This window comes from Phoca vitulina, unplaced genomic scaffold, assembly GCF_004348235.1.
Source record: "Phoca vitulina isolate PV1807 unplaced genomic scaffold, GSC_HSeal_1.0 scaffold78, whole genome shotgun sequence".
In the NCBI taxonomy this organism is placed as follows: Eukaryota; Metazoa; Chordata; class Mammalia; order Carnivora; family Phocidae; genus Phoca; species Phoca vitulina.
The window spans coordinates 4,185,502-4,213,169 of NW_022589781.1; positions in this window are offsets into that span (position 1 = coordinate 4,185,502).

Sequence of the window (27,668 nt, forward strand, 5' to 3'; positions counted from 1 at the left end):
GTGTTATGGTCACATACTTACATGACAGGAGAGTCACTGATTTATCTTCTAGAGATAAGGGGTGTTACCAGCATTTTACTATTGGTAAATGGGAGAATTTCTTTTTTTTTTTTTTTTTTAAGATTTTATTTATTTATTTGAGAGAGAGAGAATGAGAGACAGAGAGCATGAGAGGGAGGAGGGTCAGAGGGAGAAGCAGACTCCCTGCTGAGCAGGGAGCCCGATGCGGGACTCGATCCAGGGACTCCAGGATCATGACCTGAGCCGAAGGCAGTTGCTTAACCAACTGAGCCACCCAGGCGCCCCGGGAGAATTTCTAATGTAGTCAACTTTACTATGTTAAATAGTATACTGGGGTAAAGAATTGTATTGATAAGTATTTAGTAAATATCAGCATATGCCAGCATTGCATGCTTTTATTAATGTTTTTACAAAGTAGTATTTAAATACCTTTTTCCCTAATGGCAGCATATAACACGTGAAACGGGTACATTCATCTAAAATAAAATATTTTTAGCAAATATGTACAGCAATTATTAAAGGAGGTCTCATAAAAACAAGGTACAGAAAACATTTACTTGATTACAGATGATTCGAAATCTAAGTGTAGGTTTCGTAATGAACGTGATATAAAGCAATAGAAAACAATGTGTCTTAGGAAAATGGCTTTACACCTGGACTCATGGTTCTGGAAGAACAGCGGGGATGCCTCCTGCTTAAAGGGCCGGAAAACCGGAAACATATGAAGTCACACCCGAGACATCTGGTGCCCGCTGACATTCCCAGCGGGCCCAGCCGACCATGTGGAGCTGGGCCCTCAAGCCAGCCCATCAGTGAACAGCGCCCGGGTGGGCGGAGGCGGGGCGGGTGGCAGGTGCACCAGCCGCCGGGCCTGCCCACGTCGTGGAGCGGGGGGCTCGCTGGGAAGGCGCACAGGGAGCGGTCGGCCCCTGGACGACCGTGCGGCTTCAGGTGTGTGGAGGACTAAGTGCGGGCCCCCGGGGGACCGGGGAAGACGAGCAGGGACGACAGCCGCGTCGGCAAAAAGCAGGCCCGCAGCCACACTTCCGGGAGGACGCTCGCTGCAGTCTCGCGGGATCTCGGGTTCCCACGCGGGCCACGTGGGCCGAAGGGGGTGCTGGGACGGGAGACGCAGCCGGGGCTGCGGGCGGGAAGCCGGCTCAGTTGTCTTACCCCGCATCGGTCTTTGGGCTCCGTGCCCAGGGCAGAGCTGCGAGGCCGGCTGCGCGGGATCCCGAACGTCGGCAGGCCGAGGGCCGGGGCCGCGTGTGGACTTTCCCCGAGCGCTGCGGTCCCGGCCCCGGGCATCCCAGGGCAAGGCCCGGCCCTTTGACGCGGCGTCCCTTCACACCTGTGTGGGGGTGTGGGGTCTGCAGCGTGTCCCCGTGACCACGCCTACCTGTTCCTGGGCTGGCCCCTGAACGGCAGCCGCAGGCCGTGCTCCCTGTCCCCGCCACCTCACTGGGGCCCTGAGATGGAGAGCTGGACCCTTAGCCCACGAGAGCCTGCATCGGAAACGTCTTGAGCACCGTGGGGGATCCCTGGGGGATCCCCGGGGCCTGCCCCCGGAGCCTGGCACAGGTGAGTGCAGATGGGGGTTTCCGGGAAGGTCAGCAGGGCTCATGTGCTGCCCGCAGGGTTTCCACGCGCCTCTGGGTGTGTGTGGTGGGCAGGGCGGGGATGACCTGCCGCGCGGGAGCGTCCAGGAGGAAGGAAGGGACCATGGGGAGTGGCAAATAGGGAGCGAAGCAGAGATCATGGAGATTAGTACATTGAGCTCTTCGAGGAGCCCAGCCCACTGCTTGGAAACAGATTTCGAGCCTGCAGTGCACGGCGTGGGAACCCGAAAGGAGCCCGCAGTCTCGGCTAGTCAGAAAAGCAGCGTTTGGAGTCCAGAAGCCAAGGCTTTAGGCATTTGTGACACAGTAGAATAGGGAAGGAGGGTGCACAGGGAGCTCTGGGGATTTGCAGACATGGAGTTCCCTAAGTCCCCTACCAGTGCGAGGCCAACAGCAAAGAAAGGACTAGAAGAGTCTCTGTATATCACACTGCTCATAGTGCAAAGACATGTTAACACGTGGAGTACCTGTAGTGAAATGGACTGTGTCCTTCAGAAAGTTCTGCTGAAGCCCTAACCTCTGGTACCTGTGAATGTAACCTTATCTGGATGTAGAGTCTTTGCAAATATGGGACACCGGATGAGGTCGTGCTGGAGCACAGTGGTTTCTGAATTGGGTGTGACCGGTGTCCTTATAAAAAGATGCACAGACACACAGAGGGAGGGGGAAATGTTGGGTGAGGACAGAGACACCCTGAGCGGAAAAAGCCATGTGACAATGGAAGGAGAAATTGGGGTTAAGCAGCTACAGGCCAAGGAATGGTAAGGACTGCCAGCAATCCTTAAAGCTAGCAGAGAGACCACTGCCCTTATGACACCTGAACTTTCACTTCTGTCTCCCAAAACAGTGACAGAATCCATTTCTGTTGTTTTACATCACCCGGTATATGATAATTTTTATGTCAGGTCTAGGAGAGTAATACAGACTGGTAGGATCCTTTGAAAATAGGCTAAAGACCGTTCTAGGCCGACTGATCAAGTTTAGTCCACACTAATCACGTTTAAAGTTAGAAACAAGAATTGGGGGCATCTGGGTGGCTCAGTCAGTTAAACATCTGCCTTCGGCTCAGGTCATGATCTCAGGGTCCTGGGATCGAGCCCTGCATCGGGCTCCCTGCTCAGCGGGGAGTCTCCTTCTCCTTCTGCCTCTTGCCCTCCTCACTGCTTGTGCTCTCTCTCGCTCTTGCTCTCTCTCAAATAATTAAAATTAAAAAAACCAAAAACCAAAAAACAAGAATCGAAAAGGTCAGACTAATTCCACACAACTTTCTCAGAACAGAACCCAAATCAAATTAAAATAATATAAAAAGAAAAAAACCCACAAACTTAAAATTCAAAAATGTTATTCTTTCAGACATTTTCAGGCATGCAAGAAACAGAAAAACATAGCTCATAACCAGGAGAAAGATCAGTCAGAGCTAGAAATGACTCAGCAGATAAAATTTTTAAATAAACACATTGATTCCTTTTATAAACATACTTCAGATATTCAAGAAGGTAGAGAAAAGCATTAAGTATGAAAAAGAGAGAACTGCAACATATAAAAACAACCCAACTGAAGCTGCTAGAAATGAAAAGTACACTACCTTTAATGAAAATACATTGTATGGAATCAGAAGCAGATTAGACAATTTAAATAAAAAAAAAAAAAAAGATCAGTGAACTTAAAAATATAACATTAGAAACCATCCAAAATGAAACACAGAAAAAAATACCAGAAAAGACAAATAGCACCTCAGTGGGCTGCAGGAACATAGCACATGGTGTTCTCAGGAGAAGGGTAGAGAAGTGGGTGAAGGAAAAACTTGGAAAGAAATAGCATTCATAGATTTGTGCAATTTTATGAAAACTGTTAACCCACAAATCCAAAATGCTCGAAGAACTCTGACAAAGGAAATATGAGGAATATCACACCAAGGCACATTACCATCAAGTTGTTGAAAACCAGTGATAACGAAGAAGAATTCTAAAAAGAAACATTATAGAGAAACAGTAACATTGGATTTCTTGTCAGAAGCAGTACAGCTGCGAGACAATGAATTTATATCTTTACTGAAAGGAAAGAGTAGTATCATTTTTCATTTTTTTCAAAAATGAATACAAATTGGTGACTTACCTAATTCACGCATAGAAAAGTGAAAGAATTTCTTACCAGTAGATCAACACTAAATGAAATTCAGACAGAAACAAGAGGGGATGCCGTGTGAAAATCTGGAGCTGTGCAAATGAAGGAAACAACAAACATGTGAATATGATGGCAGTTTAAAGGTGTTTCTTTTCAATAATTGTTTTAAAATAGTTTGATATTTATTTATTTTTTAAAGATTTTATTTATTTATTTGACAGAGAGAGAGAGTGGGAGTGCATGAGCCAGGGGGAGGGCCAGAGGCAGAGGGAGAAGCAGGCTTCCTGCTGGGCAAGGAGCCTGACACGGGACTTGATCCCAAGACCCCGAGATCATGACCTGAGCCGAAGGCAGACACTTAACTGACTGAGCCACCCTGGCGCCCCAAAATAGTTTGATATTTAATTTATATATAATACATCGTGGCCTCATAAACTATGTAGATGTAAAATGCATGACAAAATATTATAAAGGGCATGAAGGAAATGCACTATCATGCTTCTTACACTCTGTATAAGGTGGTATAACATCATCTGAAGATCTGCCATGGTCATAGAATGACCACAGTAAATGAACATGGAAACACAGAGGTACAGCTAACAAGCCAGCAGTGGAGATAAAATGAAATCATAAAAATTCAGTGATTCAAATAAGGCATGGTTACATTTATATGAAATTCTAGAAAATCTAGGCTAATCTATAGTGATGAAAGGTAGGTCAGTGCCTTTCTGGGGTTAGAGTAGTGAGGCCAGGAGAGACCAGAGGTTGGACTGCAAAAGGGAGCAAGGAAAACCTGGGGGTGCTGAGTATGTTTAGTTTATTGATTGTGGCAGTGGCTTCATGGGTATTTATGTGTGTTAAAAATGATCAAATTGTTCACTTTCAATAATGTGATTTCTGGTACATCAGTTGTACTATAACAGAGGTGCTAAAAATAATTTTAGATTAGCGTAACTTGGAAAAAATGAAAGCAAGACAAAAGGAAAACAAAGCCAGTAATAGAAAGGAAAATAGAAGACATCCATCTGGTAAATTTAAACCCCATCTTTAATTACATTAAGTATAAATTGATTAAATAGTCATATTGAAAAAGATTGTTCACATTGCATAAAAAAGCGAGACCCAAAAATATGCTGTCTACAACACAAACACTTTAAAAATTATCACAGAGGGAAGTTAAATGGAAAAAAGATGGAAAGAGATATGATGCCAGCTAATAGTTCAAAGAAAGTGGAAGTGTTCATCAGCCAGTGTACATTTCACAGCAAGGGATAAAAAGCTTCATTTTATAATGATAAGTGGGTTAATTCTGCAGAAAGACCTAACAGTATAAATTAGTATGCAACTAATCATGGAAATTCAAAATGTATGATACAGAAAGTGATGGAACTGAAAAACAGTGACTAAATCCAAAATTATAGAGAATTTACAAACCTCAGTAACTGAGAAAACAAGGTGATGTAAAATCAGAAATAATAATGATTTAAAACATGCTCAGGTGTGATAATCTTACATTAACAGAAAATTCCAGCCATAGTAGTAGTATACAAATTCATTGCAAGTGTACACAGAAAAGATAATGCAGTGGAACAATCTCTAGTCCGTAGAATAAATTTCAGTATATCAAAAGAATTAAAATCATACCGTGTATAGTCTCTGATCCTAGTGGAATTAAATTAGAAATCAGTAACAAAAAGCTAATTGAAAAAATCCTTAAATGTTAGGAGATGAAACAATTTAATTCTAAATAAACCATGATAAAACATTCATAATAAAAGTTGAAAAATATTCACAGCTGAAAGAAAATGAAAGAAAAACATTCAAATTTGTGGGAGATACCTGAAACATTTATAGCAATAAATGTTTATGGTAGAAGAGAGACTCAAATCAATAATCTAAGCTACTACCTTGACAGTCCCGAAAAAAGCTGATGAAACCCAAACTCGCAGTAATGCTCATATCCACGTCAGAAGGTGAATGCTACTCCACAATACAAAGGAGTAACGGACTGATCTATGCAACAAAATATTTGCATGTCTACAGTCCTATGATGAGGGAAGGAATCCACATGTAAACAACTAAATACAGTTTGATTCCATTTATGTAAATTCTAGAAAGGGCAAAATTGAAGTGATAGAAAGCAAGAGCCAGCAGTTAAACAGGGAAGGCCTTTTCCTTTATGCCATGATTGGATGGAAATAAATAACATGTTTTCAATTACGCCTTACCAAAATATGGCAGGTTCTAATTTCACCTTTGACAGTTTGAGGGAGATGAGAGAACAGATGACAATTTTAAGCAAGATGTTGTAAAATGTCATTCCAAAATGGATGCTGTTATTGTACTATTTAAATAATTCCTCGTTCTTCGTGGTTGCTTGATGTACTAACAAATGAAGCATACTGGCGCTCTCCACTAATGTAAGCAAATGTCTGAAAAACAAAAACAAAATGAAAAGCAAAAGGTTACTCTAAAGTATAAATAAGAAGGAAAAATAACGCAAAATGTCAAATGGATTTTAAGAATTGTATAAAAGCCATTAAGCAATAAGTGCCTGTGAACACTTACCATATGTGCTTGCACTCATTAATGGCAAGGTAAATAAAATGAAGGCTTTTTAGTCTGGAAAGCAAAAAAGCTGTAACCCTTCTGCAGACTGGACCTCATGTAGCAGTTTTTAAATGTTCTCCTGAAACCATAGGAAAGAAAATGTGCTATTGAAATTCTCATTACCATGAATGGTTATTAGCGGTACAGATCAATGTGAACATTTGAGAAGGGAAGCAGGAATATTTGCAACAGTCTGGTAAACATATCAGCCAGATCATCAAAAGCCACAAACAGTGTTGATAGTGGTACTTCTCCAATGTTAATCAGATTATTAAATTAAAAATGATAAAGAACTGAGGAGTGTATCATTTTCTAAAGCAGACTGATCCCCTGGAATCTCTTGATGAGTAAGATAAAACTGTTACCTCCTGGAGACCTAGATACTGCATCTTCATTCGGTCCTGCTTCTGGTACAGTCTTCCTGTAAAAAGTGCCTACCCCCTAATCAGGGCTAAAGCAAGCACCAGAATTCCTGTACAGAAAAACACATTTTTGGAGAGAGAATATACAAATAAAAACACTTCCAAACAAAAAGGTAGAATGAAACTGAACTGACCTATATATTTCAAGGAAATTGGAGATGTAGGAATGGAAGTAGGCATTTTGGGGAAAATTTTCTAATATAGGACTGACATTGTTCAATTGCTGAGTATCTTGATAGGTAGAACCTTTGATCTGTAGTTATTGACAGAGCTGATACATGGTGTGGAGTCCTTGGAAGTAAATATGCCTTTGAAAGCCCAAACTACTTTTTGTTTGCTATATAATGATGCAGTTAAAGGAAATATTGTATGTCAGTAGCCAGTGAGGTTGTGATAACATGAGAGAGAAAATCTTTAGAGTCCGTTACCGTAAGATAATGTCATTGTTAATGCTAGGTTGCCTGAAGATGACTGAGAGGCCACGGGAGGCACGTGGAAGTTCTTTATGTCCTGTGCCAGGTGGTCTGTTATCTTTTGAACTGAAGCCCATATGCATCGGTAGGGCTGCTTTGTCCAGAAAATATCTAAGTGAACCACACTTTGACAAATCAATTAATTACTTGCTCCACAAATTGCTCTCCACCTGTTTTCTGATCAGAATGTCCATTTTCCATGGAAAACTAATATCTACTCCTTTGAGCGCTAATTCACAAGCTGGCTTAAATATGGAAATTTTATGTCACCCTGATGTGAACTTGGGGTATCAGTTTTCTTAGGTTGTCTTTATAAAGTACCCCCAAATGAGTGCTTAAAACATCAGGAGTTCTCTGTCTCCCAGTTATGGAGGCTTGGAGTCTGAAATCAAAGTGCCGGCAGGGTCATGCTCCCTCCGAACGCAGTAGGGGAGAATGCCTGCCTCTCTCTAGCCCCCAGTGGTTTTCTGGAAATCCTTCATCTTTGCTGGCCTGCACATCCAGCACTTCAGTTTCTGCCTCCACTGTCACGTGATTCCCCCACGTGTGTCGTTTCTGTCCTGCTTCTCCTCTTCTTCGAAGGACACTGGTCATCCTGGCCTAGGGGCCCACGTTACTCCAGTATGGCCTCATCTTAACTGAGCGGACTACAGGTGCAACTACCCTGTTGCCAGGAAGGCCACGTTATGGGGTGCTGGGGTTTGGGGCACCAGCACACTTCTGCGGGCGATACGTCCCTAACAGGCGGCTTCTGTAGTCACTCGTGGCATCTCACACAGACCTCTTTGGCAACAGCCTTCACAGCGTTCGTTTGTGTGCTCTGTGAAAATTGGAATTACCACCTCATTCTTGTATCACTGGGTCTGGCGTAGTGTCTGACACGTAGTGGATGTGCAAAATTCATACGGTTATGTGAGTGTAGCGCCTCTGGCTTCTTTGTCTGTTAGTGTTTTCTTGTCTTTCTGAACTTCACAAACATGACAGTCAACATCAAGTGTTTAGCAAGTCACCTAGCATACAGTAAGCACCCAATAAATAATCAGCCTAGTGGAGTAATGCCTCCATTCTCATTTATTCTTCATTTCCCTACTTCCAGTACCTGGATCTTCCTACTCCAGTTCCACAGCTGGAGTTTGCCTTCTTATCGATAGCAGTCTCATCTCAAAGTATAAGGTGATAGTAGGTGAAACTAAAATTGAAAAATAAGGATTCATTCATGCAGTAGAATTAGTAAAACATCATAATGAACTTTTTTATTTTATATTTGTGGCCCATCCTTCGAGAAAACCTTTTTTATTATTATTGAAGTAGGGTAGATGCACAAACTGGATGTTTTTCAAAGATATCATTTTTCCCTAAATATTCTCTCTCTTAGCTGATACACTTTTTTTTAAGAATTTTTAAAAAATTTTATTTATTTGAGAGAGAGAGAAAGAGAGCAAGAAAGCATAAGCTGGGAGAGGGAGAGGGAGAAGCAGGCTTCCCCGCTGAGTAGGGAGCCTGACATGGGACTCGATCCCAGGACCCCGAAATCATGACCTGAGCGGAAGGCAGATGCTCTACCAACTGAGCCACCAGGCGCCCCCAGCTGATACGCTCTTAACAGCATACTTAGAGAGATGCATGTAACTCTGTGGTACTTTTTATGATAAATGTAAGTTATAAAATACTACAAAAGAGGATTTTAGAGATTGATTCAAAGGGCAGGATGAAAATGAAGGCATCAGGGCGACTGGATGGCTCAGTTGTTAAGCATCTACCTTCGACTCAGGTCGTGATCCCGGGGTCCTGGGATCGAGCCCCGCATTGGGCTCCCGGCTCAGCGGGAAGCCTGCTTCTCCCTCTGCCTGCCCCTCCCCCTGCTTGTGTTCCTGCTCTCGCTGTGTGTCTCTGTCATATAAATAAAATCTTAAAAAAAAAAGAAAATGAAGGCATCACAGGGTTGGTTCCATTCCAGCTAATCCTGGAAATGTGAGGAGACGAGTGAGGTGGTGGTGTGTCAGAACACAGGCAGGAAGGCGTGAAAGTGCATCGTGTAGTTAGGGAATCATGAGTGAACATGAGCGACCAAAGCAGGGGGTTGACCAGGGCAGAGATGAAGGTCATCCAGGCTGCATTGCAGTGATGCCAGTTGCTATACCGAGGCTTTTCCTGAAAGTCTCCAAGCCCGCTTAGGATCTGAGTTTAGAAGCATCATTGTGGGAAGAATTGATTTCAGTGGGATGAGCATGTTTGCAGAGCTGTTGTAAAAGTGCAGCAGTAGTAGGTCCAGAACCAAAATAATAACAGTGGGGATGAAAACCCAGTTGCTCAGAATTTAGAGTTATCTCCTGTGTAATGTCAGTAGAACACAGTTTTTAAACTTTGTGTATGTGGGTGTTTAACAGTGATAAAATAAATAAGGCTAGAACCAAAATCTTACTTGATAATTAATAACATCATCAACCTGACCGTTGTCAAATATTGAAAAGTCTGGACCTTTTTGGGGGGATCTCCAGTGCATTTTGGCATATTAGTGGTCTTGGAATTCCTTCAAGGAAAAAGAGAGTGGGTTACTGCTTTAATCTAGAATGTCCCAAATGATTTCACGTAAAAATGTTTGCTGCACATTGATAAAATACATTTTCTGTATATCTGTAAGCAGTAGGTAATGAAAGGCTCCAGCATGAACACATTCTGAGCTGAAGATAAGACTGCTGATGCAAGTCTGTCCCGTTAGTGTAGAATTAAAGCCAAATGCAGTTATGTAAAATAATACTGTAAATGAATATTTGTCACTGAAACCTTATTTCACCTTTATTAAAATGCTAAAAATAATATAAAATTCTTACTCTTGAGTATAGTTGTCACTTAAAAAATTAATTGCCCTATCATGTCTACAAAGCAACACAAAATCATATAATTAACATGCCTTGGGACTCATGTATTGTTAATAATAAGGTAGCATCTTCTGGTGTATCTAGATCTAATATTGTATAACACAAACTCATTTTCCCGTATTACATATATTAACAGCTTTTACCAGTTTTTGAATATAAAAATATTTTCCCTCAAGCAAACCTCTTGAAATTCAGACTCATTTAAATGTGTCTACTCTGTTATGGATTTTGTAAAATTAGAGATTGTATTGCTTTGCCAGCATAACACTCACCTGCCAGATTTAGTTCTAAATTATTAAAGCAATGAACCATTTGATAACCATATTAAGAAAGTGGTAAATAATTATAGCCATTATATTGTAAAAATTCAGTTTACCTTTCAGGTTTTTTTCTTGGCAAGTTATTTTTCCTTTCTCAAGTACTTCACTGCCTCAGATCATAGGGTTTTGTACAAAATGTAGGTGTGATAATTTTTCAAATTCTCATAGTGTTGGAAAAGGATCAATCATAGTTCAGGACAGTATAAAGTAAGACATTCTTTTATATGTTTATTTACCACTGGCTATCATTGAACAGGTAAGTCTTACATGATCACCAGCTGAGATTCCTGTCAAAGGGTCACAGAACATTTGTTACCTTTCTTTTGTTCTCTGCAAATTCTGTAGATTGTAATTATGAGGAAGGGAATTCTGTATAGTTCCTTGCCCTGTATTCTGTATATAAGGAACCCATAGTTATTTCATGTGTTTATTAACAGAAAAGAAATTGCTTTGGGCTATATTATAGGTGGGACAAATATATCAGAGGAAAGATAGACTCTTACCCTAATAGATGTCTGACTCTGTTTATAGTTAGAAATTATTTTTAGAGCAAAGTCTTTGCTTCTTCTCCTGCCTCCCACCCTCCCTCCTTCCCTTCCTTCCTTTGTTCTTTTTTTTTTCATTTTAAGTACTTTTATTTTATTATGTTATGTTAATCACCATATATTACATCATTAGTTTTTGATGTAGTGATCCATGATTCATTGTTTGCCAGTAACACCCAGTGCTCCATGCAGAACGTGTCCTCTTTAATACCCGTCACCAGGCTAACCCATCCCCCCAACCCCCTCCCCTCTAGAACCCTCAGTTTGTTCTTTTAAACACATAAGCGAATATTTTTGTGAGCGGATAATAGGAATCTTCATACTGTTTCTAAAGCAAAATGGCAGTGTTTCATAAGTCTGTGGGCTTCATGCAGTGATATCACTTCTGGAAATGCACCTGTATTAGTTTGATAAGGCTCCCAAACAGAATAACACACACTAGGTGGCTTAATCAATGGAAATTTATTTTTCTTACACTTGTGGAGACTGAGAATTGTCAGGTTTGGTTTTTTCTGAGGCTTCTCTCCTTGGATCGCAGATGGGTACCTTCTCATTGGATCCTCAGATGGTCTTTCCTCTGTATCCATGCATTCTTGGTGCCTCTTTTTTGTGTCTCTGAATTTCCTCTTCTTATAAAGAGACCAGTCAGATTGGTTTAGGTCTCACCCCAATGGCCTCGTTTTAATTTCATCACCTCTTTAAAGGCCCTATCTCCAAATACACTCACATTCTGAGGCACGCACTGGGTGTTAGAGCTTCGACATATGAATTTTGAGGGGATGTAATTCAATCCATAATCTAACTCTAGCAAAATATCAGATAAGTTTGGTAAATTTTATGTAAATCAAATTTATTGTATTATTACTTTCTTAAGACTTGATTTCTTTTAGAGCAATGTAAAGTTTGTAGTAAATTTGAGAGGAAGAAACCATGATCTCTCATACACCCACACCCCGTACACATGCACAGCCTCCGCCATTGTCAGCATGGCCCACCAGAGTGGTACATTTGTTACAATTAATGAACCTGCAGCAACACATCATCACCCAAAGTCCATGGTTTGTATTAAGGTTCACTCTTGGTGTTGTGCGTCCTGTGGGTTTGGAAAGACGTATAATGCCATGTATCTGTCATTATGGTATCCTGCAGAGTATTTTCCTTTGTGTTCTGCCCATTTATCCCTCCTGATCTCCCCGCCCCCCCACCTCCTGGCAGTCACTGACCTTTATACTGTCTTCACGGTTTTGCCTTTTTCAGACTGTCACATAGTTGGAATCCTACAGTAGGCAGCCTTTTCAGATTGGCTTCTTTCACTTAGTAAGATGCATTTAAATTTCCTTCATGCTTTTTCATGGTTTGATAGCTCGTTTTGTTTTAGCACTGAATAATATTTTATTGTCTGGATATAACAGTTTATTGATCCATCACCTACTGAAGGACAGCTTGGTTGCTTCCAGGTTTGGGCAGTTATGAATAATTCTGCCATAAACATCTGTGTGCAGATTTTTGTGTGGACATACATTTTCAACTCCTTTAGGTAAATACCAAGGAGAACAATTGCTGTATCATATGGTAAGAGTATGTTTAATTTTGTAAGAAGCTGCCAAAGTGTCTTCCAAAGTGGCTGTGCCATTTTGCATCCCCATCAGCAATGATGAGAGTTCCTGTTGCTCCACATCCTCACCAGCGTCTGCTGTTGGCCGTGTTCTATAATTTGGTTCTGATAGGTGTGTAGTGGTATCTCGTTGTTTTAATATGCATTTCCCTGATGACGTATGATGTGGAGCATCTGTTCATATGCTTATATGTCATCTTTATATCTTCTTTGCTGAGGTGTCCCTTAAGATCTTTTGCTCATCTTTTAACTGGGTTGTTTATTATTGTTGAGTTTTAAGAGTTTTTTGTATATTTTGGGTAATAGTCCTTTATCAGATGTGTCCTTTTCAGATATTTTCTCCCAGTCTGTGTCTTGTTTTTTCGTTTTCTTGGTGTTGTCTTTTACAGAGCAGAACTTTTTAATTTTAATGAAATCCTGCTTAACTATTTCTGTCATGGGTTGTACCTAAAAAGTCATTGTCATAAAGTTATTTAGGTTTACCCCTATGTTATTTTCCAGGAGTTTTATAGTTTTGCATTCTATATTTAGATATGGGATCCATTTTGAATAAATTTTTGTGAAGGGAGTTCTTTGTCTAGAGTCCTTTTTTTTTTTTTGTATGTGGATGTCCACCTGTTCACCACTTGTTGAAAAGTCTGTCTTTGCCCAGTTTTCTTGACTCTGCTCCTTTGTCAAAGGTCACTTGACTGTATTTATTAAGGTCTGTTTCTGGGCTTTCTCTTCGGTTCTTTGATGTAGCTGTCTGTTCCATAGCCAGTACCACACTGCCTGGTGACTGCAGCTGTGTGGTCAGATGGAGTCCGATGGCATCCGTCTTCCAACTTTGTTCTTATCCTTCAATATTGTGTTGACTGTTTTGGGTCTTTTGCCTCAGTATATAAACTTTAGAAATCAGTTTGTCGATATCTACAAAATAACTTGCTGGAATTTTGGTTGAATTGCATTGATTCTGTAAATCAAGTTGGGAAAAGAACTGACATCTTGACAATATTGACTCTTCCTGTCTATGAACATAGACTGTCTCTTCCTTTATTTGGTTCTTTGATTTCATCAATAAGAGTTTTGTAGTTTTCCTCATATAGATCTTGTATATACGTTGTTAGATTTAAACCTAAATATTTCATTTTTTGGTGCTACTGTAAATGATGCTGTGTTTTTAATTTCAAATTCCATTTGTTCATTTCTGGTATGCAGGAAAGCGATTGACTATTGTGTATCAGACTTGTATCCTGCAACCTGCTCTGTTGCTTATTAGCTCCAACATTGTGAGGGCCCCTCTGTGACGAGTCCCCTGGGGGCTTCTAACACTCGTCCACACTGAGCTCCAGCGCTTTGCCGGGTAGAGTTCGGGTTTGCCTGCGCTGGCACTGGCTGGTTCCCCTGGCGCTTTCTGCCCCAGAGTCTCTGCTCTAGTGATCTTACTTTGACTGTTTGTATTCACCTGTCTGTTTTCTCCAGTCTTGGGAAGCAGTTTGCCTGGTCGTGCCCTCTCCTCGGGATCCAAAATAGTTGTTGATTTTCAGTCTGTTCAGCTTTTGACTCACTGTTAGGATATTGAGCTCCTTATGTGAGGAACTGGAAACTGAAAGTTGCAGTATTATTTTTTAAGGTAGAAACTTGAGGACAAACTGAGTGCCTAGAAATAGATGATAGTTAAGAGAAATTTTGTTATAGCCATATAAATCTAATGCCAGTCACTAAAACAAGGCTTAGAAATTGTTTTAATTATATGAGAGCATGATATTTTATTAAATGAAATTAACCACTTTCAAAAATGTGTATTCAGTATGTTTCCAACTTTGTGTCACAAATACAAATAGGATAAATATGTCAAGAAAATAAGTCATTTAAAATTATTTCCAGTTGGGATGATTATGAACACATTTTAATTTTTTTCTTTGTATTTTTATATCATTTTCAAACATTATACCACTTAAAATGAAAATATACTTTAAAATATAAGTTTGCTTTCATAAAATTCAAGTTGCAAATTAGTACAAATTTCTAAAAAAATTCTGTATGCCCAAATATAAAAATATTATTACAAGAAACTATCAGACAGTTCCATAAAATAGTGTTTAGTCCTTCAAAACTGAACTTATTTAATTGCTTTGTTAAAGTAGAAATAGAAATAGCTCCATTTGAAAAAATATAATTCAGTTGACACTTCTAGGCAAATTAAATGTGCCAAAGCTTTGTTTCAAAGTCGTGGTCATTGCATATGCATGCCTTCTTTCTTTATACCACATCTCTTTTAAGAGATAAACTTCACCACAGTGTTGAAGGTTCTAGAGGAAGACCACCAGAGAACAGGATGGTCAGTTAAAAAGTGAGACTGTTGTTACCTTCTGACAGTTAGAAATCATATTACAGTCTTACAGTCTCTTATATAAATTAGTTTTGGTTTGGTCATGAAGAAATAGAACAATAGAGGTGTGAGGGAGGGGATAGGGCAGCGCTTAGTCAGCATCTCTTGACTCTCAGACATGATGTCCTGTGGATCTGGGTTTATTAAAAAATAAAGGCAGAGGGGGATGACTTAGGCCAGAGACTTGCAAATCTTTTTTACGTAAGGGTATCAGAACTATCCTAACTCTTTAAACCATAAATCAAAAATTATTTTTCTTTTTTGCATTGAAATTGGATAATGCTTCAGTTGTAGTCACTGGTGAAGAGAAGTAGGGCTTAGATCAACAAACTTGCCTTTAATTTCTAGACTCTCTTCTCTCTTACTAGAGTGTCTTTCTTGATATTGATCTTGGAATAATGATAAAAGTAATGATTTCCTTACTAGACCAACTATGCAGTTTTTAATGAGTCATCAATATACAGAATGACCATAAAATGTAAAAGCATAGATTACATTCTTTTATATTTTTACAGAGTGAACCTTTTTATGGACTATAGTTTGTGTATTCACCCTTTTCCCCTGAATTGATGGACGCATTGTAGTGGTATTCTTATACAAATAAAAGGACCTCATGAACAATGGGAAGAAAAATCAATACTTTGCATTAATGGGACAGGGACTTAAAGCTCTCTATGGAAAGATAGAGGATTCTATAAATGCTTTAGAAATTTCTCTTAGTATAGTACTCCCTCATATTGCTATTGATTTTCTAAAAAAGAACTTTAGAAACCCAAGGTGCTTGTAGTATACTCCAATTTTCCTAGGCTCATGAAAGAGTTCTTTTTGTGTTTTTTAAACTGAAGCTTAAAATTATAGCAGGTTGACCTGTTCTGTCCTTACAGCCCTCTTGTGAAGGGGGCTTGACCCTCCTTGGCAAAAGCAAGAAGGAACAACACTTTATGCAGTAGTCTGCAGTGTTTGCTCTGCTTATTCAACAGTTCACAGATGCAAGACAGGCCTTTCTGTTGGGTCTCAGACCATATTCCCTTCCATGTACAAGACTGACAGCAAGAATAATTGGACCAACAGGGATCTACAAAACTGCTTGTTTTCTTTACAATGAGTATGTTCAGTCAGTGGAAGAAACCTTTGTTACATCCGAGAAGTTCTCAAGGAAACAGGTTCCAAAATTTTTTATTTACAACATGTGTCCATCTCCTTGAGATTCCATCCTTTGCTCCACACAGTTTCCTCACAAACTCCTGTCCAGACATTTGATAAAGTATGAGATTGCTATTCCACCTATGATTAGTCAGTAATTACTGTTTAATTGGTTGACCTGATAGTTATCTCATGATATTACCATTAACTTGGGCAGGAGACACTTAATCCAGGGAAATTCTGCTTATTTCAGTCTTGAAGCTATAAGTGTATATGTAATTTGGTTTTATCTGCTAATAACCAATGCACATTTTTCTTCTTTATTGTGCTAACTTGAGTAACTCAACAAAATCTTTAAAATATACTCAAATACAGCCATCCGTTTTTCTTATACCTTCCAAAGGCTTTTTACCAAATAAAATTGTAATGAATACTACTGTATGAATATAAATACATTTCATCATATATCACTATTATTTTATCATTAATAAAATGAATTGCCTTATGTATACTTCCAGTGTCCCATCAGACCCAACCTCAGGCAAAGTTGAGATGCAAGGAAATGTTTGTCATTTGAAAGCATTTGTCAGTTTGTCAGTTTGTACATCCTTTCCTCTGCTTTCTTTTGACTGAGTCAAACTCTAAAAATATCTTCTTTCTACAGAAATTCTACTCTTGGGGGACCTGGGTGGCTCAGTTGGTTAAGCCTCTGCCTTCGGCTCAGGGCATGATCTCAGGGTCCTGGGATCGAGCCCCGCAGCGTGCTCCCTGCTCAGCGGGGAGTCTGCTTCTCCCTCTCACTGTCCCTCTGTGCTCTCTCTCTCTTTCTCTCTCTCTCAAATAAAGCTTTAAAAAAATAAATTCTATTAAAAGTTACCATCAATATATGTCACTTTCTCTGACATAACACTTTCTTATCTCAGTGAATGTGCATTCTTTTTTCTCCCCCACACTGTATTTGCTCTGAGTATTATACTGTCAGTTTTATTCTCTAATTTCCAAAGTTGTAGCTAGTTTTCAGTTGGTTTATTTAAGCGAAGTTTAAAGACTACAGTGGTAGTGACTAGTACATTAATATCTTAATTCTTTCAAGCTCTCTCAGTCTACATTTTCACTTGGGACAGCTGAAGAGACTTTAACCCCAAAACTAAAAACCTGAATGATGTTAAGTTGAAACCATGAACTTCCAACGAAATGATTGTCTTGATTATCATGGATATCATTTCTGTCCCTTACGTAGTGTAATGTTTCCAGTTGTCACATTACACGTGGTCATCGTGTCTCCTGATGCTCCTTTTTGCTGTGACAGGTTCTCACAATGTGTCTGTTTTTGTGTACCTTCATAGCTTTGAGGAATATTGGTTAGATGTTTGGGAGGTTGTCTCTCTGGTGTTTTCTCATGACTAGGATAGAGCTGCGTGTCTCGGAGAGGGAGAAAATAGAGATAGTGTCCTTTCATCACATCACATCAGAGGTACACACTGTCAGCATGACCTGTCACCATTGATGTAACCGCGACAGTTGGCTTAGGTAGCCTTTGTCAGGCTTCTCTGCTGAATGAGTCTCCCTTCCTTTTCCTGGACGTACTCTTCAGAAGGACGTCACTATGTGCAGTCTCACTCAAGAAGTGGGGACTTGTGCTCTGTCTTTTGAGAATGGTGTATCTTCAGAAATTATTTGGAAATATTCTGTGTTGGAGATTTCTTTTTATGATAAAATTTAAGTTCTACTCTATTAGCAAAGTTTAGTTATATAATACAGTGCTATCAACTATGGCACCATGTTATACATGAGATTTTTCAGACGTCTTTCATCTTTTACCAACCTCTCCCTGTGGTCCTCACCGCATGGAGGTGATACCATGAAGTATCTGTCTTCCTCTGTCTGGCTTATTTCACTTAGCATAATGTCCTCCATTTTCACCTGTGTTCTTGCAAATGATAGGACTTCCTTCTTTTTATTTTTAATTTTTATTATTGTTTGTTTGTTGGTTTCAGGCCTCTAATGTGGGGCCTGAACTCAAGAACCTGAGATCATGACCTGAGCCGAAATCAAGAATTGGATGCTTAATCGACTGAGCCACCCAGGTGCCCCAGGACTTCCTCCTTCTTTAAGGCCAAATTGTATTCCATTGCATATATGTACCACATTTTTTGATTGGTTCATCTGTTTGTAGACATGTAGGTAATTTCCATATCTTGTGTATTGTGAATAATGCCGCAGTGAGCATGGGAGTCTGGATAATTCTTTGAAGTGATGATTTCATTTCCTTTGGATATGTACCCAGAAGTAGGATTTGTGTGGCGCCTGGTAGTCCTATTGTAATTTTTTGAGGCACCCCATACTGTTTTCCATAGTGGTGTACTAGCTTATGTTCTCGCAAATGGTGCACAAGGGTTCTCTTTTCTCCACAGCCCTGCCAGCATTGGTTATTTCTTCTCTTTCTGATGATAGCCTTTCTAAAAAGTGTGAAGTGGTCTCTCATTGTGTAGGAGATTTTCCCTTTTCTCCAGTTTGTTTATCTGTATAATAATTTGTTGAAACCAGTATGAGCTTGTGGGTACTTACATGTTAGATTATAATCCAATACTACTTTATTTTGTTGCTCAGATTGTTCCAGCTTTGGCGATTGGAAGCTCTTTCCGTTTGCTTCAGGGCCCATCTGACACGCTCTCATCAGTGTGGGGTTGTTGGATGCTGTTGGAGTCCTTCCTGTGCTTCCTGCCCAGCTCTAGAATCAGCCATTTCCTCCAGGACTCCTGGTTCCTTTTATTGGAGAATTGCATTAAAAGCCAAGGTCTGGATACTAGACGTGTCCGTTGTTTCTGGAGTGGTGTGGCTTCTAGACCCTCTAAGATGACAGGGCAAGAAAATACATGTGAGTGTATTAGCCGGTGAATATGCACATATCTATATGCATTTTTGTGTGTGACTGTCCATATGTGAAGCTGCACATGAGTTCACACTGACGTGTCTGCTTCTGACCACGCACTGCCCGCTTGCTCACCTGTAACCGCCCCTGTGACACTGGGGGCTTTTGCTCCTCTGTTTGTATTCACATGCATTTGTTAGGGTTCAGTGCATGGTTAGAGTGGTGTCAGAATTGTTACCCGCATCTCTATGGGAAAGGGACTCCTCTAGAATATGAAATAAAATGTGGAGGAATATGTTTGACCTTGCTAAACACACCAGTTTGTCAAGCGGTCTTCACCGCGGGCAGGGTATAGTTACATTCAGGGAGATGCGGCTGCCCGTGGAGGAGAGAGATTTATAACAGAGTAACCGACGGGACAGCTTTGTGCTGCTGGGGCTCGGGGGGATCCGGCCCCTTGGCGCTGCAGGTCCAGTCCAGGTCTGTCTGGGATGGGGGAGGAAAACAAGCAGGTATCCTTACTTTTAACCGAACATGCTGGCCCCCATGTTCTGTTTAACAGAACACATTCAGTTTTTTTTTAATCATTCTATTGACCTTTCTTTGAGATTTGTGGATTGCATATGCCAGCTTTCAGAAGGATAAAGTAATAGTTCACAAAGCTAGTGATAGATTTATAGAAAGAGAAATATATTTTGTCCAGTCAGGCCAATGTGAGAAGGACATTTGTCTCAGGTATTTTTGGAAAGAAGGCTCTATGATCTAAGTGTGTAGTGCTAGAGAATGTCAGGAAATATCTCTAACTCTTCACTTGTGGTCCCCCAGTCCTCCCCCTTGTTAACCTTACCTTAGGGTGTGGCTTTGCCATATCTTCACTGATGTGTTCTTCTGCACTTAAATGCTTCTGCCTTGTCTAATTATTGTCAAAGAATATGTGGAAGCAATTTGTGTGTCTTTGGAAGTTATACAAAGTTAGACATGTTTCTTTCCCTTTAGTATTTGATAGGATTGTAGCCTAGGTGTTTGGTGATTTTTTTCCCCTATATTGTTGACAAGCCTCCATTTTATGAGGATATGTTTCTCTTCCTCCGAGTAAAATGGATAGTTACTGTTTTTCTGGCTTACAGTTGTTGCATTTTTCATGCTGAAGGCTTTTTCTTCCACCTAAATGTTGTTTTAATGAGACCCGTACTTGAATTCTCTAAGCCCCTACCATTTCCTTGCTTTCTCCCAGTGAATACAATAATAAGCAGAAAAGATGAGCTTGTTTTGCTTTTCTGTTTTAAATGAAACAACAGGGTTGTTGCCCAGGCACATGGTGATTTTACAGCTTAAGGCATTTCTTTGAATGTTTCTCTGTGTTTTCCTCTGGAGTCTTGGTCAATGAACTTGCCCAAATTCACCACTTTTGGCAGGTTCCTTGTTAAGCTTCTGGGAAGCTCTGATTCCACGTGTAAGAAATATCCACCAGTAGCAAATAATTCATTCCAGACTTCAACGTATCCAGTTTCTTTTGTGAGACATTCCTTTAGTTTTTCCTCTTGAAGCAGCTTCTCTACTAAGAGCTTTCAAAGGGCTTATTTCTTGGGGAAAGAACTAAGTATAATTTAATTCTTTAAAAAATGTCCGTGTGTGTGTGTGTGTGTGTGTGCGCATGCATGCATGTGGATGCGTGTATGTGAAACTAAGAGGACATTTATTGGTTTAAACTTACCTATTACTCCTCTAAATTCTCAAAAACAAATTCTTTTTGTTTCCAATCTTATTTCATTGTTAAAATCAAATATTTTTGGAGGACTGTATTAGCTAATTTTAGAGCACTGAGATAATGTGATTTCAGGGAATGAGAGTGTGAACATTAGTGCAAGATGCCAGAATTGTAAAATAGCACTGAAGCCAATTTTTACTTTCAAGAAAAAGTAATATTTGTTTTAGAGCCCAGTGTGTCAGAGGCATATATTTAGGAAATGCTTTCAGCACCATCCTATGATGTCCTTAGAATTAAGAAGTAAAATTAAATATCTCTAGAACTGATATCCTACAGATAAGCTACATCAAAGGCACATTTAATCAAGTTACTGGTGCAGATCGATACATATTTTGTGACAAAATGCCATGTAATTATTAGTATTGAGTGATGAGGGGCTCATAAAACTGATAAAATTTCTGCTTTTAATGACTGTGTTACATCATTGTAAACATTGGCCACATACCTAAAGGAAAAAAAAAAATAGCTGCCATCCTTTTTATTGGTACAAATTAAGTTCCAAGTACTATGTGTAATTGAGGATATTCCCACAAACACTTGTTGACATGACCTGTGTTTTGCAGGCCGGAAAACACTTGGTGTGACGTTAAGTAACTTAGAGTTGCACAACCAGTAGGTAGATGTCTGAAATCTTGGCCCCCTTTCCCAAGAGTTCCATTCTGCCCATTTAGTGGACATCCCCTGACCTCAAATGCAGTCTGGTTCCTCTGAGTAATTTTCTGCCCACCGATCCTCACTCTGTCTGTGCTGTGTGCAGAGTCGAGCTCAGTTCTACACTGAATGCTCTCCCCTACCATCGTAGCTCAAATAACATCTATCATGTTGTTTATAGTGTCTGGTGCAAAATTTTCCCTTCATGCTATCCTTCCAATCTCATTTACGATGATTTTCCCAAACAACTTACATGTGCTCCTCCTCATGGATTTGCTCGTCTTTCTTAATTTTTCCCAGTGCAGTCTTCATAACCTGCATATAAATCCCTTCCACTGAAGTTTCAGCAAGGCCTCTGCTCCCCGCTCTCCCTCCACTCAAATGGCCAGTGCTCCTGGCATTGTTATTCTGATGGGAGCAGCAAACTTAGCATTTGATCTTTGCGGTGACTGCGCCCAGGAGCCCATCCACAGCACCTGCAGCGTCTTCCCCACGTCGGGAACTCCTCCGGGCTCTGCTGTGCACGCTCAACTTTGATCTCTTCCTCAGTCTGGATTATGGTCTTTTATTCAATTCTCTATCTTGTACAGACAAGCTACATCAAAGGCACATTTAAATTACTTGCACAAGTGAAGCTATACATCAGTAGCCATTAAGAAAAAAACTTTAAAAATTAAAGAATGAAAAAGAAGAGGATTTAAAAAAAAAATTCAAGAATGAAAAATGTGTTAAATAATGTGGGTAGTTCTGCTCACTATTCCACTTGAAGTGTTTATACTCTAGAATGTAACTTTAATTTTTAAATCCTGCAGAACTACCAAAAACAAGCCAACTACTTTATGTACTGATACTTGGAGAAGAGTAAACTGTGCCAATGCTGGGGGAGAAAACTGGCAGTGTTAGATTTACTGAGAGATAGTGTAGAATATTGGTATTTAGAGTAGCCGTTTTCTAAAGTATTTTTAAGAATAGTTTGGGCATATGCAAACATTTCAATTTCAAAATCAATTTAGAACTTGAACCCAAGAAGGTATGTTATAACTAAAGTATCCCCTGCCCAGCCCCAGATGATTTTGAACTAAATTGGTTTCCCCCCTGGTGTTGAGAGCTTTCTCCCCAGATCCTGCAAACGTATTAATCCTTTTCTCCATTCACTGCTGTTCGACATCAGGTGGTCACGTGCAGGGTAGGAGTACAACTGTCCTCACTGACTGTTGTCTCAGATTTTGTGACTTACTTTTTATACTACTGGTCTTCAATCTGGGTCGATTCTGCCACCCAGGAGCATTTGGAAATGTCTGGAGATATTTTTGGTTGTCAGAACAGGGTTGGGGTATGGATGTGGGCACCTAGTAGTTAGAGGCCAGTGTTGCTGCTAAATATCCTATAATGTACTGGAAAACCCACCACAATAAGGAATTATCTGGCCCAAAATGTCAATAGCGCTGAAGTTGAGAAAACATGGTTTTAATGGATGACATGTTTTCCCCCAGGGGAGCTATGAGCTCTTGAAAGATGAAGGTAGTAGTAGAAATACTTTTGTATTTCCTTTGGGAACCATTTATTGTACCAACAGCTACGTATCAAGGTCTTCCTCTCTGCTGGGCAGTTTACTAAGTGCCAAGCACAAAATTGTGTACAGTCCCATGATGTTGAGCAAAAGATCTATAACTGCTGGTTGAATGGATGCCTTAGGCATTATTCATACCCTACACAGAGCACAAGGCATGGCATAAAAAAGTTGCTATTTAGATTTATGAGTTTTTTCAAGATTAATGGAGGGGAAAAATGCTATATAGCACTTAAAATGTCAGGGAGAGGGACGCTTTGTGATAAATATATTGAGGGTATGTATAGGGGGTTATTGTTACAGTCAGTTGTTGATTCTGATTCCTAATATCAAACACATAGTATTTATTTCTAGCATATTTCCCTAAACAATGAATCCTGACCCTTGACAGAAAAAATAAAACTTACAATTATGTGGCAGAAATTCCATGTATTTTGGGAAAAATATTCATGAGTATTCTAATCAGGGACTTGGAATACCCCAAAATGATCACTCTTGGGTCAAACTGTGTTAGAGCATAGTCATTTCAAAACTTTGACTCCAGCAGCTAGCTCCAGCTTAGTGTATATAATAGCTTACAAGGACCAATACAAAACAAATAGTATTTCTCATTATAATTAGAAGGTAGTGTTTTGGACTTATTTTCATGGTAAAGGCCTTTGACCAACACATCTCGCTAGGAGGGTGTCCAGTGTGTTCCAGTTGGCCCAAGAGTTTCTTGGTTTCAGCCCTGGGAGTCCTGTGAACTAGACTCTCAGTCCCAGCAACCTGGGCTGGTTGGTCGTCTGTAGGACAGAGTTACTGCAATACTGGTGAGTGAACCGTGGGAGGTGCTTATTTTTAAAGTACTTGGTATAAGTACAGCTTTTGTCCATGTTTCAATATCCTGGCAACAGTCTGTAGTTGCGTTAGTTGAAGCTTTCGTAAGAAATGTCTTATATGTTCACTGACATAGAGAGAGAAATGCAGTGTGAAAAGTTCTGTGAATAAAGTCTTAGAGTTCCACGTGTGGTGTTGCTCATTGAGGTTTAACAGATAATTCTTAAGTTAGATATTATATTTCTTGAGTGATTTGATTATAGCTATTGAAGTATCCTTTACCAAGACTAGAGCTGCCGAAATACTGGATGTAAAATTTAAGAATCTGTAAGGGAGACATTTTATTTCACTGTTTGTATGTGGGAGGTGAAAATAAAACATGACCTTATAGGGTATCTGGGAGGATGAAACGAGGTAACAGTAGAGAGTGCCTGGGCTACGTGAAGAGAAGAGTCCATAATCGCGGGAGCCATTATGTAATTGGACACTTCGTCATGATCATTGCAATTACGACGTTCTCCGGTCACAGATGCATAAACAATTTCACGTGGATTTTATGCAGAAGAACAGAGTTGCTGCATCAGTAAGGGTTCATCATTGTTACTATTTCTGTACCCTGTCTGTGCCAACAAAACATTTTGTTAGAGTGGAAGCATAGCTATTGTGATCATCAAAATGGATAGAACTGGCCTTTATTTACATCGCTGGACACCCCAAAAAGCCATCTATTCAGTTTCAGAAATCATAGTTTTTAGACCTCCTTCAACAAAGTTTGGATTATGAGGAGACAGTTAACTTCCAAAAGTGCACTTATGGTATACTTAGGTCAAGTCATCTTTTTCTCTCTAGAAGTATATTTAATCTTCTGGTTGCCAAAAACCCTGGATTTTTTTGCAAGCCTCTGGATTTGACTTGAGAGATGTATTTGTCATGCCAAGTGAGCATCTGATACTGTCTGCTGGCCCTGATAAACCTCTTTAAAGGACCCTCCTGGTGCTGAGGGAAATTGGTTGGGCTGCTTATAAAAGCAGCATCCTTGAGGGGCTCACATTCATGGAGCTCTCACCAGAGCCATTCTCATTTCCTCACCTGGTACCTCCTCCTCTGCCTTGTAATCACTCCCCATGTTCCAACCTTTCTTCTCTTATCTCATTCATTCTCCACTCTTGACTTTGCTTGCAACTGTGACATCACGTGAACTGGTTACATGTACTAATTCAGATCCTGCCTTTGTGCCGTATCAAGTCTTCATCACAGATTGATCATTGAGGAATACTTCCTTAATTAGTCAAATTTTCAGGGCTATACTCTGAAAGCAGCCATTAATGAGCCCGAGTCCTGTGGCTGAGCTCTGGACACTAAAAAAGTTGTGGGGGAGGTATCTTTGTTCTCTTTCTAAGGACACTGAGAATGAGTTACACACTAGGCAAAGCACCTCTCCTCCTCCACCCCATATAAACATGAAAATAGGTAACTTGTTGCATAAAAACTAAAGATTAAAAAAAAATTAAGATAGAATGAAATATTTATTCAGGTCCATGCAAAATCAGATATTAATATTAACCTGTTTATTAGCTGGTGTCCAGCAGCAGAATTATCACTACCACCATAGCACAATAGTAGTAACAAAAAATTGCAGATTTGTAAAATTCTGTCTATACAAAGCAATTTTTTATATACCTCTTATAAACCTGTTGATCTATGTTTAGGTAGGTACTATCTTTTAGTTTTCTGAGGGAAAAATAGAATCAAGAATCGAGAGTAATATTTCAATTCAGGTTTTCTAACTTCAGACCCCTGAACTTTACCAAGGAACCTCTACAGATGAATTCAGAAGGCTGCATCCAAAACTTCCTGAGAATTGATAAAGAAATTGGTTGAAGGTTGAATACACCCTTTAGATAATCTTGAGTTGAGGTGACCTTCAGTTTTTAATCTTCTTATCACTCCAAACCAAACACAGTCCCGAGCAAAGATAAACCATGGCACACAAGGTTCTGCTATAGCCCTCAGTCTCGTGGGAACTAGTCTGGTTTTCCCACTGTTGACTGTCCTTCATGCTGGGTTCAGCTCCCAGAGACCAAGACCAGCCCATCTTTATGCTCACAAATACAATAATATGGAATACCTCACTGTCAGATCTGATGTTTTGGATATTGCCATCAGTCCATATTATGCACAAACATGTCCTGTTGCTCATTGCTTTGGGGAATACAGCTATCCTGGGGAAAGTTACTTTCTTTGACCCTGGTTCTGATTAATTCCAATTCACACTTACATTGTGAAAGCTCGCAGATGCCTCACAGTTAAGCTTGTGGCTTTGTGAAAACACATTTTTTAAATATCTGCTTATTCATTACTTCTCTATAAAATAAATACTGGATAAAAATACTACTTATAGTATTTTCCAAAAGCACAATATAAAACAGTTTTGAAAATAAATTATATTTTAATTTTAATTAATCATTAAATTTCATTTGAAAAATGTATGTGAATGTCATATATTAGTGTAATGATAGAGGCTTTAGTAGCCTGAAAGATCATTTTCTTTCTTTTTTTTTTTTTTTTTTTTAAGATTTATTTATTTGAGAGAGAGAGCAGGAGCAGGGGGAGGGGCAGAGGGAGAAGCAGATTCCGCTATGAGCAGGGAGCCTGATGCGGGGCTATATCGCAGGACCCTGGGATCATGACCTGAGCCGAAGGCAGATGCCTAACCACTGAGTCACCCAGGCACCCCGAAAAATCATTTTCAGTGTCAGATAGTTACATCAGAATTTGCCTTTTGGCTGTAGGGGGAAATTGGCTTTTTTGCTATTTATGTATTTATTTTTTAAATAGCAGATTTTCTTAATGTAGAAAGGACTCGTGTTTAAATGGAATATTCTTGATATTATTCCTCTTTATTAGTACACTTTTTTTTTTGTGAGAGGGAGAGAGACAGAGAAGACAAAGAGAGGTGGGGGGAGAGAGGGGGAGAGAGACAGTCTTAAGCAAACTCCACAGCGCAGAGCCTGACGTGGGACTGGATCTCACAACCCTGCGATCATGACCTGAGCCGAAATCATGGGTCGGATGCTTAACCGATTGAGCCACCCAGGCACCCCTATTAATACGCATTTTTATTTACCTGAGTGATTTACTTATATTTGAGTCAGTTGTTCAATCATATTTATACCCAGTTATGAAAAACTTCGGCCATTTGCATGTGGATATAAAATTAGATTATATACTGGTAGCTGTCATGGTTAAAAAAAAAAAAAATCAACCAGTAATATGTCTCCAAGAATGTGAGAAAATGGGTTATTGAAAATTCAGATGAGGAAGTTTGCCATAAACCAAGAGAAGGAAGATGTTCATACCTTAACCCAAAAGTGCATCAACCATAACTGTAAAAACATGAAACATCCTCTTTAAAGGCTTTTTCAAAATTGATTTTCATGGGTTTCAAACTTATATTATGTATTTCAAGATCAAATGAACCATATCACTCAAAGTGAAACTCAAGTAAAACTAATGAGACTTTCCTTCTTTGTGGCCTAAATTGTTTGATTAAATGATATATAATATTTGCATTAAGTTATTCTTTGCTTTATTGAAATCTTACATTTCTGGATTTGACTCTCTCAGGGTTCTTGCAATTCATTACAGAACTTTCTTTTAGCCTCATAGTGTAATAAGATCCAATCAGAAATGTTACTCAGTTGAATTCGTAGATTTTAGTAATTAAGAAAAATTTTAGCATATAATGTTATTTATTCTAAGAACCATTATAAAATGCCTAATTTTTTAAAAAAGATTTTTATTTATTTGACAGAGAGAGACACAGCGAGAGAGGGAACACAAGCA